The following is a 16238-nucleotide window of genomic DNA, read 5'->3' as shown; positions in this document are numbered from 1 at the left end:
AGGACACTCTTTCTTAAGGGCCTTAGTGTAGCTGATTGTGGAGTGTCTGGTGACATTGATAACAACCTTATACTCTGGGCAGAAGGAAGCACAGTAGGTAAATCTGGGCCAGCCTTTCCCAGGTGTGTGTGTGTGTGTGTGTGTGTGTGTGTGTGTGTGTGTGTGTGTGTGTGTGTGTGTGTGAAAAATCAAATCACTCAGTGTGTTTGTCTCAGCTACTTGGAGTCGGGACAGGAAGCACTGGTTTTACAGAGAGGGTGCTGGAGGACTTGGCTTGGACACTTGGCTGAGGACCTAACCCTACAGCTGTACCAGTGTGGAGTCTTAATGGGGACCTGAAGGGAGACAGATATAGAGAAAGCCACACCCTCAGCTGAGTGTGTTCTCTGTGTGCTCTTAAAAGAAATTGTGCTTGATGCAAAGAGGTCTGCATCTGGAAATAATGAGTGTATCCATTTGTATTCTAAGTGCAGGTCCCTCTCCAGTGTCAGTGGTGAGGATTCAAGTTCCTTGATTACTGGTCCAGCATGGGGACATCACAGGGGACATCTAATTTTTTAATGCTGTCAAGTACCCTGAATCTGTTAATTCAGGGAATATCTTTAACTGTGCTGTGAATATGCTGATTCCCTTAATTCTAGCAGTTTCTTGCTTCTGTTACCTCTTCTCTGGTCCCCTAAAAACTATAAAACTGATCCTGTTGCCAAGTCATGTATTTGGTTTGAAAACTCATTAGTGTAAAATAAAGCTGGACTGATTTTTCTAGCTGTAAACATTAAAAAAACGTTATTTAGTTACTTGTTTATTTGTTTCTAGCATAATAAATAAGTTATTCTGTCTGTATCAATAAGTAGATGACTGATTTTGGCCATCCCCAATGGCAAAGAGGGATATACTCTGACTATGACCTAGGCAACCCAACTTCAATTAATAGCTCCGGTGTCTGTTATAGCTGGAGCAGGAAGGATGAGTTCCCATCCTGGGGGAAGGGGCAGACCTAGGTCAACTGATGCTACAATCCCTCAGAGAGGAAGCAGCAGTACAAGGGATGTTCCTGGAGTAGATGTTCAAACATCTAGCCACATGCATGGTAATCCTCACTCTGAGTGCATTAGAGTGTGCTCTTGCAAGGAGAGTGCATAGGTCCCTATGGTGATGTGGGTGACTCATCCCCCACCCAGGGGAAGGGAGGGGCTAGAGCTTACATCATGCACGTTCACTGCCAGCATACTACACAGAGCACAAACCACCATAATGACTGCCTGAATAAATACCCTCCCAGAGGACTTATACCCTTGTGCTAGGTATACCCAACATGAAGCAATAAATGGGCTGTAGTCCAGTTGGGGGAGTTTTGATGGTTGTTAGAGGTGATGCAAAAAGACATAAAAAAGTAAATGAGTGATTTTATTTGACATATTGTAATATGTAAAAAGTAGTTAATTTTGATAGCTGTAATACTTTCTGATTGTTTTGTATAGCATTAAAACAAAAACAGTTTGTTAAAACAGTGTATGCTACAATCTTTAATTATACTTTTATATTTTTTACAACTGTTTGGCTCCTGAAACTGTCAGACATTATCCTGAATAAGCCATTCATTCCTCCCATTCTCTCAGGTTAGTTTCACCTCTGTTGCTAGCATTTTAGCACTAGGTCGCAAAAGGCAATTTACTGATTGCCTTACGCACAGACAATGAACATCGTCTCAACTCTAATAATTCAATCAAATATGCACATAACTAATTAATCTGGGGTCTTCTATCTTACCTAATACTTGTTTTGTGAGCATCATCCATCTCCACCACAACCCTTCACTAATCACACCAAAATGTATTTGTAAATGAGGTTTTCAAAATCAATCCCAAAGCCTTGTAGAACTAAAATAATTAAATCAGGCCACTCATTCACATCATGTATACCTACCACAAAGAGTCACCCTGGGTGGAAACACTCCAAATCTACCACTTTGAGCCACAACTGCAACAGAAATGTTTTAGTAATAGGTGACTCTATTGTCAGGCACACTGACTCACCATTCATAAAGCTGGGTAAGGAGAGGGTTACAGTCAGTTGTCTTTCAGGTGACAGGATTTCTGACATTGCAAGGGTCCAAAGGATGCTTACTGCTGATAAATATGACTGCAGCATGATAGTGATAAATGTGGGAGTGAATGACTTAAGATGTAAAAACCTGAGCGACATGAAGAGAGCTATATCAGAACTTTCCATGCATGTTACAAATGCAGGCAAGACACTGGTCTTGACTGGAATGATGCCTAGATACAAAGAAAAGAAAAGAGAAATTATTTAATTCCAGGGAGATCTAGTATGTGTCTACATGGAATGAGATGCATGGCAGTCCAGCTTGATATCCTGCATCTCTCATTTTGAGGCTTCTGCATACTAGCTAAAGCCTTTGCTACCACCCCAGTGCCTTTTTAGACAGAGTCCAGTTGATTGGCATTCCAAAGTAACTAATATATCAGTCCTGAAATTGGATAACATTAGGGTAGCTTTCCTCAATGCCAGAAGTATAAACAATAAATTGTCTGATCTTGAGGCACTCATATATTCAGAAAACATCCATTTCTGCATAGTTACTGAGACTTGGTTTAAACATAAAGAGAACACTCCTGCTATGCCTGGGCTCGGTGATTTCATGCCTTCAGAACTGGTGGCAACTGTTTTGGTGTCTACATATTTGTCAAGGAACATATTACCTCTAGGCAGATACCAGGATCCTACAAGCGAAACCCATTCAACTACTGATCACTCTAGATACTACACTTTGTTTGTTAACTGATGACCATGTAAGATTCCTAAATGTTTTGTATGATCTCTATATTAGAAAAAAACTCCATTATTTTTGGGTAGCTTTAGCTACCCCTCAATAAACTGAGATAACTGTGCCTCCAGTGTAAGATGTACCCAAAAATTCCTAACGTTTAATAGCAAAAGTTTCCTTGAGAAGATTGCATACAAACCTACCACAGGATATAGCATTCTTGACCTGATTCTTACAAATATGGCAGCCTCTCTTACTGCTCCTATGGTATTACTTCTCCAGTGAAATCTGACCACAAACGTGTGATCTTCACATTAAAGCGCTCAAATCCCCAGAGCAAACATCATTAAATTTAAGGACTACACATGTACCATCTTCAACCTGCTCTATGATGAAATATCATAATTCACTATGACTGCACAGCCTTCACTAACAAATTTTATACCCACTTAGAAAAAATGCAAAAGAGCTAGTAGTCCCTACCAGAATCAAGTGTCATGAGAAATTCAAAAATAAACCACCCTGGTTTTACAACAGCATAAATAAACTCTACAAGAAAAGAAGGAAACTCATTAAATTATAGGGCAGATCCAACACACCTTGTCTTAAGGAAGATATCAAAAGTATTACAAAACAAAAATGAAAAAAATATCATCAGGTCCACTAAAGGAGTCCATGAACTTAGGTGTCCTATGAAGTGAAATATGATCCCCTCTTTAGCTATGTTAGGAAAAAAGAAAAAAACAATACCTTACATTTCCCTGAACCAAGGCTGGAATAGCATCTGTGCTGTGCCCAATTTCTGGACATGTTTGGGACCCCCCACACCAAAATCATACCTTTCAACTTCTTTTTCAAGAATTCTGGACAAAACCTCAAAAATCAAGATTTTCTTTCATATATTACTCTAATTCACTTAAAAAGTTAATAGAACATCATGTTTTGCTGCAACGTGCCTTTTTAGAACAGTAACATGCATAAAACTATAAAGTCTTGTGTTATTGCATTGAGACAAAGTTGAGGGCTTGCTGCAAAATTCTGGACAGTTGAGATGGGTCATGGTTAAAAGGAGCATTAGGCAGTGTGATGGACAGCCCTCCCAGCCATAACAATATCACATTACTTGGATGTATCTCCCCAATTACCAAATAATGCTGTTCAACCCAGCCTGTGTACATACTGATTCCTTCTTTACTTGTGCAATAATCACAGAGATACGGATTTAATTTAAAATTTTAATTTCACATTTTACAGCAAAAACACTGACAGCCATTTTAAAAAAAAACACTCTCACATTGAAAAGAGACTTAGCATGAGCAACATACACACACACACACACACACACACACACAGACTACCGTCAATTATAGCCCCTTCTATGGCTGCATACACATAAGATGCTTGCTTATGATCAAATGAATGAGCAAATACATAAATAATGGCCTAAAAGTTCTCCTAGGAGCAAGCTGAAATATACTGCACAGTGCGAGTCATTGCACCCCCATGCCCCCACATTTTCTCTTTTTTAATACCTTTATTGAATTATCACTTAAAAGGTAGACAAACATGCATTTATATAAAAGAAAACAAACTATATTAACATGTCCTCAGTTACAAACATTACACGTCACATATATTCTTCTATATAACTATCATTAATCCAATATTACAAAAATTGCTCAATTCCTACCTTTCCTGAAACCTCACTCATCCTCCAAAACATTATACTTTATGTATTGTACCCACAATCCATTTTGTCTATGTAATTTGCTCCTACCTTTTTCTAAAGATCCCACTTCCAGTTCTTTTATTTCTGTTACAATATTCAACAATTCAAATACAGTTGATTTAGATTTTTATTTCCATTTTCTATTAATTGCTTTTTTGGAAAGCCAGCAGAATTAAACTTGACAAGGCCTGCTATGTCTAGATAATTCAGATCTTGTATCTCAGTAAAAAATATTTCGTTAGCCACACCCATTTACTCACCCAGTATTTCTGATAGAGTACTCTGTAAAGAATGTTTTAATTAAGTCTGCCAACTCATTGCACTCCCAAATCATATGCTCCTAGTTGCCTCTTTCTTCCCAACCACACCTCCAACATTTGGCATCTACCTGAGGAAAGTTTCTTTGGAGTCTGCACAAGTTATAAAAATACCTATGCAAACACTTCCAAACTAAAATCCTAAATCTTCTAGACTTTGTTGTATATTTTAGGGACATACATATGTAATCTTGTTGTTTCCTTGTGAATTGCTTATCCAGTCTCTCTTCCCAATCCTTTCTAACCTCCCCTGGTTGATTCCTATAGTTACCATGCACTATTTTATATCACCTACTAATTATCCCTTTTTTAACAGTAGCTTCTTTGCCTATACTCTGATATCAGTCCCTGATAATGAAGGAAGTCTCTAGCCTGCAATCCAAATGTTTTCTTGGCCTCTTCTATTTCTGTTACCTTTCCTTCTCTAGTTTTTTGCTCCCAATACCTTGGTTCCTTTGTCAGTTTTCTTCAGTAAATTCTAGCCCTCTCTTACTTATTCTCTGTACCCCTAATTGCAGTCATCCATATCTGCAAAATTATCTTACTCCATTCTCATGTTGGCTTAGTTCTTAGAATACTTTTTGCCACTTTATGAATATAATATTCTGTATTACTTTTTGTTATTCTCCTTAAGGATCTGCATCTAAAATCCGACTCTCTCCTTGTTTCTTGAATTTCTCTCCTGCTTCATCATCATCCCTTTCAACTTTGAATTATAACTTTTTGCTTGTGTTCTGTATATGAGCCTTAATTATGTCACTTTAAAATACCTCTTCAAATCAGGTAATCCTAAACCACGTTGTTCTATTAGCAGGATCAGCTCATCCCAGTTGCCCTCTTTCCCTCCCAGATAATTCCTTTAACTCTTTATTAATGATTGTCCACAATACACTCCCGGTCTCTTAGCTCAGAAAGAGACAATCAAAATCAGGAACAAATTTTAAACACTGGTGTTACATACTCAGCAAATTGTTAACATAGTAGATTAGCAAACATTTTCTATAGGGTATGAAACTCAAACGTTTATCATTATTTAGTGACTACATTCCACAACACTTTACCAGAAAACAACAAATTTGACAACAAACAGACCACAAATATGAGGAAAAAAATCAATTGTAAATATCTTTTGACTACTCAACATCTCTCAGGGATCAGTGGCAAAAAATAAAATCAATAATAGTTTTTAAATATTTTTCTTAGGATACAAAGTCTGAAACTCACATGCCTGACATTATGTAATGGATACAAACAATCCACAACAACTTGCCAGAAATCCATTAGATGTACACACACACACACACACACACTCACCCTACATCTGCCTGCAAACAAAAATACTACTTCCTCAAAGTTGTTGTCTTATAACAGCTTCCTCATCAGCAGATCTGAGCATCATACTGTGCTTTCAGTGAAAAGTCTGTACTCTCAGATCAGCCGACTTTAGCTTCCTCAAGATTGAAAAAGAGTGCACTTTTTCTATAGCTGGAAAGCCCCTCTCATTGGCAGAGCGCACACACCTGTTAAGTCTCGCTTATCAATTAAGCTGAAAAGTTTTTCTCATTGGCCAAGCTCCAGGAGGTATGGGTGGGGGGTGACGCTGCTGTGTGCTTCTATATTCTTTCATTCCTGGAAGACTGTGAGATCTTTTTTGAAAGACCATTTCAGCAGCGAATCAGGCAAGTGTAGAACCACCTTAGGGTGCGGGGCCCTATTGCACCTTAATAGCCCAGTTGCCTAATGCTGGCCCTGGTCTGAACGTATTCATAATGATACCACCTATATTTATCCAATAGATACTGGCAATATCTTTGCAAACAAATTTAGTGCCAACTTCAATCCAAAACCTTGAAGTACCTGAATCCCTTACTCCACCATCAGTCTCTAAAGATCATCTACTGAAAATGCTAAACAAGACCAAAATCACTTCCTCCATGGGACCTAACAGTATGCCTGGTTATGTAATTAATAGTGTTAAACATGCCAGTTCAGACCCACTCCGTAAACTGTTTAACCTAAGGTTAGTTGCTGGTTTCATCCCTAATGACTGTCACACTCCAGTCATGATGCCCCACCATAAGGGTGGCATTACAACTGACACAAGTAATTACAGTCCTATCATTCTTACAAGCCTTGTCAATAAACCCATGTAACATGTTATAACTGACCTCATAAATCACAGTCTCAAGAATATTAATAGACTTAACTCCCAGCATTTTGGCTTTATGAGAGGTATAGTTTGTCTATTGGATCTGGTAAACTTCTTCAAAAGGGTTAAAGAGGCTATAGACAGTGGCCTTGCAGGACACACAGAGTATCTTGACTTGGCCAAGACTTTCAACATCTTTCTCCCTGCTGGCATCATACAGAAGCTATATGGTTTAAAAACTGACCCATATATGGTAACGTGAACAGCAAACTGGCTAAAAGACAGAATCCACACAGTAAAAGTTGCAGGCACCTCATCAGAAAGAAAGTATGAATGTGACAATTGGTGTCCCCCCGGGCTTGGTGCTTGGACCACTCATTTTTGGCCTTTTCTTCTCAGATCTCCAAGTAGAGAGACAAAACCTTGGCTAACAAAGTTTGCAAATGACAGTAAAATGAGAGTTGTTTTTAGTCACCCTTTGAAACCCAAACTGTCCAGAATTCTCTCTCCCTTGTAAACTCTTGGTGTAATAAAAATGGACTCAAAGTAAATGCTAAAAAGTGTAGTATCATCATCACTTTTGATTGTCAACTCTTCCCCTCATCATACTGTATATATGTATATATATTATCAGCAACCTATCGAAAATAAAACAAAACAAAAAAAGAAAATAATGGGTGCCGCCAGTGGTGCAGAGGTTAGCATTGTCACCTCACAGCAAGAGGTTCTCCAGTTCAATTCTCGGCTGGGGTGCCTTCTGTGCGGAGTCTGCATGTCCTCGCTGCATTCACGTGGGTTTCCTCCAGGTGTTCCAGTTTCCTCCCACATTCCAAAGATATGCATCTGGTGTGTTTCTCCCTGGGCATCTGCTGAAAATGGGCTCTGTCCCATTCGGACTTTCCCGGTAAACAAATGTTAAAGAAAAAAATATATATATTTTTTTTTTGCAGGGAAGCAAGCACCCTGCACCCCGACACTCCCTGCTAATCATATAATAACAACACTGAGGTCACACTGTGGTAGGAAAAGTGCAACTTCCCCAAGCCCACTGTACTGTGATCTTGCAGAAAAAAAAAAAGGCCGTCACATTTTATCAGCTGGTTTTCAATCAGCTATACCAGCTTTTTTTTTTCTATGACATCTGGAACACTCAAACATCCTCTTTTGAATATATCTTGCTAAAATATCAAACAGTTAAAAAGACCATAAAGGTTCCCACCCAAAAAAGATCAAAGGAGTAAAGTTCCTGAGCTATTGAAAGAGGCTGGAAGTTCCATCCCTTTATTCAGTATCATATAGACTTTTGAGAGGCTATCTCTCTCTTGCTTACAGTGTCACTAGACACCGGTTGTCCTGGACCTCCTTTAGCTCTGTAAGTCAAGTGTCTCCACCTATAGTAGAACCCAGGGCCTAAATCTTCACCAACAAATAAATAAAACATCATGTAGGGGCAGGTTTATAACCCAGTGCCTCCCAAACCTCTGGATCAAAATTCCCTTCCATGTTAAACAGTGTGACTCACTATCTTCTTGTAAATATAACCTAGATGATTGTGTAGGTATTTACAAACTTACTCCAAGATTGACTGGTATGTCCCTCCTGGAAAAAGGGAACAGTATCAAAGCCCTTACTCAAGCAATCTGGATGAAGTGGCCATATCTACCTTTTCCATGACCATATCAAAGAAATTGATAAGATTGAATTGACAGGATGTGCCTTTAACAAAGTCAAACTGATTTTGATCAAGAGACTGCAAATTCCTTATAATACAGTTTATGAGATCTGCTATGATATATTCCATGGCCTTATAAATGATATGGGTAAGACTTATGGGTCTGTAATTACCTGTGTCTGTGATGATGTCACTTTTATATACAGGGATCAGTGCGGCAGTCATCCAGGTATCTGGTACATAAAAAGTGGCAAGGCCAAGGTTAAATATGCTGGGGAGGAACTGAGCAAAGCTGCATTTAGTGCTTTCTAAGAGGCAGCCAGGGATGCTGTTTGCACACATGGAAGCACTGTCCCTGGCTTTTGATAGCGATATTAGGACTTAGTCAAGCGAGAGAAAGAGATTTTAGGGGGTGGCATGGTTGGGTAAGTAAAAGAGGGAACTGAGGGCTCAGTAGGCAGGGTAAAACTTTGGATGGTTTATTGTCAGGGATGTTGGCAATGGTCTCAAGGTCAGAATAAGTGGAACTATTACATGCTAGCTCCTAAAAGAGATTCCAACATGCTTTACCAGGAGTCTGATATGTACTAACAAATATTTCCCACATTCTTTTTTCAGTCTCTTTTGTCATACTGAATAATTCATGTATCAACTGTCATACATTAGAGAGCATGCCATTTTAATTACATGAAACCCTACAGAAAGTAGAGAAGATGACATTTAACACCAGCTTTTAAAACTGTAAGCGTGCATACATCTTAGTGCATGCTCAGACAGTATGCATTTGTCTGTTTGTTTTTATTTGTTAACTGGGACAGAACACTGATACTGACCTTTTTTTCAGACTTGGCCAATGAGTATAAACTAGTTTAGCAACACAATAGCACAATACAGGTCGCACACTCAACAATGGTAAAAACATTCAATATTTACAGTACAGTACCAGAGCAGTGAGTAATATCAACAATGTTTGAAATAAGCTATGTATGTTAAATATAACATAATACAATAATACATACTAGGGTGGCACAGTGGTACAGTGGATAGCATTGTCGCCTCACAGCATTAAGGTTTCTGGTTTGAATTTTGGCTTGGTCACCTTCTGTGTGGCATTTGCTTGTCCTCCCTATGTCTATATGGGCATCCTCTGGGTACTCTATTTTCCTCCCACATTTCAAAGACATGCAGTAGGTGGTTTGGGCACTCTAAATTGGCCATAGATGTGACTGTGTGGTATGGAAGAACAGCTGTGGCAGGGCTAGACACCCTGCTGTATGACCCTTCGGTCTAGATGATTGTCACAATTAGAAGTGACACCCCAACCTTATGTGCAAAAATGGGAAAAGTGGCTGTGAATAGATAGATGGATGTAGCATAATACAAGTTTAATAGTAGCCTAACATATATAGTATTCCCCATTATTATCGGTACTTATGTGAGAAAGCAACCTATTTCAATGTCAGACAATTTAGGCTTGAGAAAATGCTTGTTATATATAGAAGACATTCACATTGTTGTTAGGGTTGCATACCTGGAAGATTAACAAGAGAAGTATATACAGAATGATATATACAGAGAGAGAGAGAGAGAGGTGAAAGGTTCAATATTACAACATCTGGGATGATAAGTATAATTTTTAGTGGGAGAACATTTGTTCCCCAATAGGGTTTAATTTCATTCTCTGTTTTCTAAAAACTGTTTAAATTATATCCTTTCCCCTTTTTCCTAGGCAGGCTGTCAGTTTCTTCTTCTCTTTTGGCTGTTCCCATTAGGGGTTGCCACAGCAGATCATCTGTTTCCATTTCTTCCTGTCCTCTGTATATTGCTCTGTCACACCAACCACCTGCATGTCCTCTCTCACCACATCCATAAACCTTATCTTAGATCTTCCTCTTTTCCTCTTACTTGGCAGCTCCATCCTTAGCATCCTTTTCCCAATATACCCATCATCCCTCCTCAGCTTATGTCCAAACCAATGCAATCTCGCCTCTCTGACTTTGTCTCCAAACCGTCCAACCTGAGCTGACCCTCTAATATACTGATTCCTAATCTTGTCCATCCTTGTCACACCCAGTACAAATCTTAACATCTTTAACTCTGCCACTTCCAGCTCTGATTCCTGCCTTTTTGTCAGTGCTACTGTCTCCAACCCATATAACATAGCTGGTCTCACTACCCTCTTGTAGACCTTCCCTTTTACTCTTACTGGTACCCATCTGTCATAAATCACTCCTGACACTCTTCTCCACCCATTCCACCCTGCCTGTACTCTCTTCTTCACCTCTCTTCCACACTCACCATTACTCTGAACCGTTGATCCCAAGTACTTAAACTCAACCACCTTCGCCAACTCTACTCCTTGAATCTTCACCATTCCTCTATCCTCCCTCTCCTTCACACACACATATTCTGTCTTAGTCCTGCTGACCTTCATTCCTCTCCTCTCCTCTCTAGAGCATATCTCCACCTCTCCAAGGTATCCTCAACCTGGTCCCTACTCTCACTACAGATCACAATGTTATCTGCAAACATCATAGTCCATGGGGCCTCCTGTCTGATCTCGTCTGTCAACCTGTCCATCACTATTGCAAATAAGAAAGTCTGTAACTTCTAATACCACCTTAGATCACTCCCTCCAAATGTCTTTTATCTTTTTTTTTTATCCCACACAAAGCAAACCTGCCTGCAGTGATCATTGTGTTATGATGCAAGCACCCAAACTTTGGGCATTGCTACCTGACTTCATGATAAAGAGTAAGGCATACCCCATTTTTCAAAACAAACAAACAGACAAACAAACAAACAAACAAACAAGAAATATGTATTAAAAACTGCCAAGTGCAAATGCTTCCAGGATCATATACCCCGTATAACTTTCATATTATATTATATATATATATATATATATATATATATATATATATATATGTGTGTGTGTGTGTGTGTGTATATATATATATATATATATATATATATATATATCCTCAACTCCAAAACTCTACCTATCAACAATCATACATGTAAAACTTAGTTCTTCAACAGGGTATTAATGATGAATGAGGAGATCCCATTAGAAAAAGTCTGTGTCTTCAGAATGACATATTAAAACTCCATGAAGCATCATAATTATTTCTGTTAGATGTAAGAAGGGATATGCTACTGCAATGTAAAACTATTGTTTAGCTAAAGGTGTGGACAGAATTTTCCAGTCAGGGTCAGTATTATTTTTGCTTAGGAGCTGGCTTTGAAATTCAGTTTAACAAGAAGATTTGGATAGCAGCATGGTTTGTCCCATCCACAGTATTTTTGCCTGGCCTAGAAATATACATATAAACACGGCCTGGAAAGCAGCAGAACAAGTCGAAGGTGTTATCAGAATTCTGTAATGGCAGCAATGTCAGGGTTGTACCAAGGAAAATGTCTAGCTGCTGTGACTTGTCTTCATGCTTTTAGCATGTGGGAGATAATTATTAAGGAGTGACATAGCTTGTATTTGAAATATGGTGCTGTGGAACTAGTTGCGTTCGGTGTTGCTTCGTAGAAGTGAAAGTAGAATTTGGAAGAAGTTGTGGAAGGTTTTAGGGTATTAGTTTGTTTTATTTATTTTTAACACATGGCTGTATTTTTAGCATGGTTGGGAATCTTTGATAAGTTGGGCAGTACCTAGAGACTGAATGTAGTTAAAGTTATATGTTTTTATGTGCACTGTGTCAAGATTTTGGTAGAAGGGAAATGAAATGAAGTTTGGAGAACGAGGGTCCCAAATATCTAACACTGTAGGAGGGAGGGAGTATTTTAGAATTGTAATTATTTGGTTACTTGTGACAGTGAGAATAAAACAAACTGTAAATTAAGATTAAAGGTTGCAATTTACAAATGAGAGTTGGGACTACGATAAATAGAAAAGAGATGATACTTATAACATTTACAGCCTTTGGTGCTGCCAAAAAACTGCAGGTGGCAGATAAGAGGATAGTATCTCAAAGATTAACAAGCCACCAAGGGCTGACAGAAACAGAGATGAACATGAACACTGAGGTAATGACAGTCCTGCTACCAGAAGGTGAAATAAATAGTATAGGGATATGTATGGGGGGGGTCCATCCTATATTTCCATGAAAGACTGAAACAGACAGAAAAGGTACTTTCAGACAAAGGAACATAGCACTTGCCGAAAATGATGGAGAAAAGAAAAAAGAATGAGCTGGTGGTTTGAAATCAGAGCCTTGTCTGTCAGCAGAGGCAGAGATAGTTAAAGGTAATAGAGCTTAGATATGCAATAATAGCTGTCAGAACAACAAGGGTAGTAAGCACAGGCAAGGTAGCCAGTACTAGCAATGGAATTATATACATGCAATAATATATGCCGGATAATGGTAGGATACGTATTGAAGCTGGTCTGTGTAGCTAGGATTGTGAAGTCAGAATGAGTACTAATTCACTGCTGGAATTGGTGAGACAGGAGTTTACAGTTATATTTTTAACTATATGGGTGTGGTTGAGAAGGTGGTAGGGTGACAGATCAAATCCTAGCAGTGAAGCTAAGACTAGTGGGGATTTCACCCAGCTAGAATTTCCATAATCAGTTAACAGACCTGAGGGGCAGGAAAATGTGAGCAGTTAAATGCACCTTAGTAATTATAAGGGTATTTCCCTGCTTATAATACCAAGGTGAATTTAAATGGTGGTTAATTTGTGATGAGTTATGGCCAAAGGCATAACTTACAAGTGTCCAATCCACCTACTGCATGTCTTTGGGATGAAACCAGATCACCTGGAGGAAACCCAAGCAAACACAGGGAGGACATGCAACGCCACACAGAAGGCATACCAGCTGAGAATCGAACCAGAGAACCTCTTGCTGTGAGGCGGCAATGCTAACCACTGCACCACCGTGGCTGCCCAGCCATGTAAATTCAGTCCATTAATTATAAATAATGCATGCAGTGTCGTGTCATTGAAGACTGATATCGTAGATATGACAATATGAAAATACTTATTATTATTTATGTTGCTCTCCATTAGTAATGCCCAGTTCCAATAAGGGTGCTACCACACACTGCACCCCCTAATATAGTCTTTAACAATTTTGTATAGCTCACAACATTTGTGGCAAGGAGTTTAGGGGGTGTCAGCCCCCAGTGGATTTGTTGCTGTGTGACTTATTTTTTAAGTATTCTTTTATTAAATAGGAGACCAATCTCAGTGTAAAGAACAAAACCAAAAAAAAAAAACAACAAACACTGAGGCATCTGCCCACAGGAGCCTTTTCAAATATGAAGTGAGAGAAATGAGTCTTAATAGACAAACTGAGTTAAAAATGTTTTAATAAAACGTTAAGCTCTTTCATCGCTAATAACAAGCAGGGCTTCATCAGAACAGATTTATAACCTCCTCAACTTTGTTTATATGGCACAATAATCTGTTAATTTTCCAATCAAATCATGTGACTTAATGAAGTTCTTTAGGCTAAATACAATGAAAAATGAGTAATGTTAAAATATAAACATTAAAAATAACCTTATTATATTGTATTACACTTTATAGTTTAGCAGCTCTTAACTTCAACACACTATTTATAGAAATCATATCATTTAATCCAGGCAGGGTGCTAGCATCAAGTTGTAACTGCCACTGGAGCTCATGATACTCTAGTGTGTCCTTCCAATCCCCTCCCCCTTCCTGGGATAGAGTAGGACCTGCTCCAAAGTGAAACAAGAATTTTTTTTATTTTTGCCACAGTTCAGTGTGTGTTTATGTAGGGCATTACTATCTTTCTGATGTTTAATTTTGTAGTAATTTTCATAAATACATTTTTAAAGTCCTCTCCATCTTGCCTATATAAAATGATTGGCAAAAGTTACAGAAGGCTACATAAACTACTCTAGCTGTATTGCAATTGCAGGCCTTGTGTAACCTAAGTTCTATGGGGACTGTAGTGAGTTTTAATATTTGTCCCTCAAATATATGTTTACAATACTGGCATGATCCACGTTTTTTCATGCCTTTATTTTCTTGACAAACTTTGCATGGACTTAACACCGGCATAAGTGATCAAATGAATTTCAATCACTTCTTCTGGTGTTAAAACACATTTGAAATTACGAACATTCGATGATATGGACTACTCTCATTTTTGGAGTGATTTGAGTATTCAGACTTTAAAAATTCCCTACAGAGTACTGTGTCAGAAATACTGAGCAAGCAAATGGATGTAACTAGGGGAATTTTTTTTTTTTTTGAGCTGGGATTCAGGATCTGAATTGCCTATACACAGCAAGGCCTTATTAAGTTTAATTCTGGTGGCTGCCAAAAAAGCAATTACTAGAAAATGGAAATCAAAGTCTAAAACAACCATATTTGAAACAGTGAACATTGTAACAGAGACAAAAGAACTGGAAATGGGACCTTTAGAAAAGGGTCGGAGCAAATTACATAGAAAAAAATGGAAATTGTGGTAACAATACATGCAGAAAAATGTTTTGGAGGAGGAATGGGGTTCAAGGGAAGGCAGGAATTGACCAATTTATGTAATATTGAATTGATTATATTGTACAAAATAATATATGTGCTTTAGAATATTTATAAATGTGAACAAGTCAATATGGTTTGTTTTCTTTTATATAAATTAATGTTGCCAATGTAACAAGTGAAAATTCAATAAAGGTTTTTAAAAAGATAACATACAGAGTTTAACATAGGTAGCATTAGCAGTGAAAGGCATTGTTTGCTTACTTACTTACTGGCAAGAATACAAGGAGTTGCTGAGAACAGTCCAACTTTCCAGTTGTCTGCAAAGTCTAACTGCTGTTCTGTATTTCTACTAGGCTGAAAAGTATATTGTTGAACTTGCTGTTGGGTAGGAGGAATAACATATGCTGGTGAGATTGTAGGGAGCTCTTTAGAACAAATCAGCTTTTCAGGGGTCTCCAAAGTATAATTCAAGTTCTCCTTTTCTGCTGTGCTGAAAAATGTACTATTGAGCTTGCTTTTGTGGAGTGATGGCAAGGCCTATTGGTAAATGCAGTTCTTCTACCCAAACAATGAATCCCAAGTGGGCAGGATGAACACATTCATCAGCATGATGAGGATTTCTAGGCCTTCACACGGTCATTGCAAATAATGCGAAGTATGTATCATACTTAAAGTCCAAACAGGACATCCTATAAGAATGAAGACCTGACCAGTAAAGTGGGAGCAGCAGAAATAACCTGTGGCTAATAGGAATTCTAGAAGCAATTGAAGGCTTAAGTCTAGTACAGCTTGTCCAAAACAAGTTTTAAAATTATGTAAAAAGAAACTCCTTTCCCACCATGTTTGCAAGATGAGAAGATAAGGGTTAGCTGCAAGGGAACAGAGAAAATGAAGACAAGATCTGCAACAGAAAGCCACGTGGAAATCACCATAAGCAAATGTGAGGCCCTTTACACTTCCAGTCTGCTCAAAGACAGATATTTATTTCTATCTTCCCTTCATAAGAGGTGATGAGACAGATGGTCACGAGAGATATGTCAAAGAAGATTTTAAAAATGATGAAAATAGTCCTTCTGAAGAGGAAAAATATGTTTTGCTTCATTTAGATA

Source organism: Protopterus annectens, chromosome 1.part2 (assembly GCF_019279795.1).
Source record: "Protopterus annectens isolate FY-2018-M chromosome 1.part2, PAN1.0, whole genome shotgun sequence".
Taxonomy (NCBI): domain Eukaryota; kingdom Metazoa; phylum Chordata; order Ceratodontiformes; family Protopteridae; genus Protopterus; species Protopterus annectens.
This window is presented reverse-complemented; position numbering follows the sequence as displayed.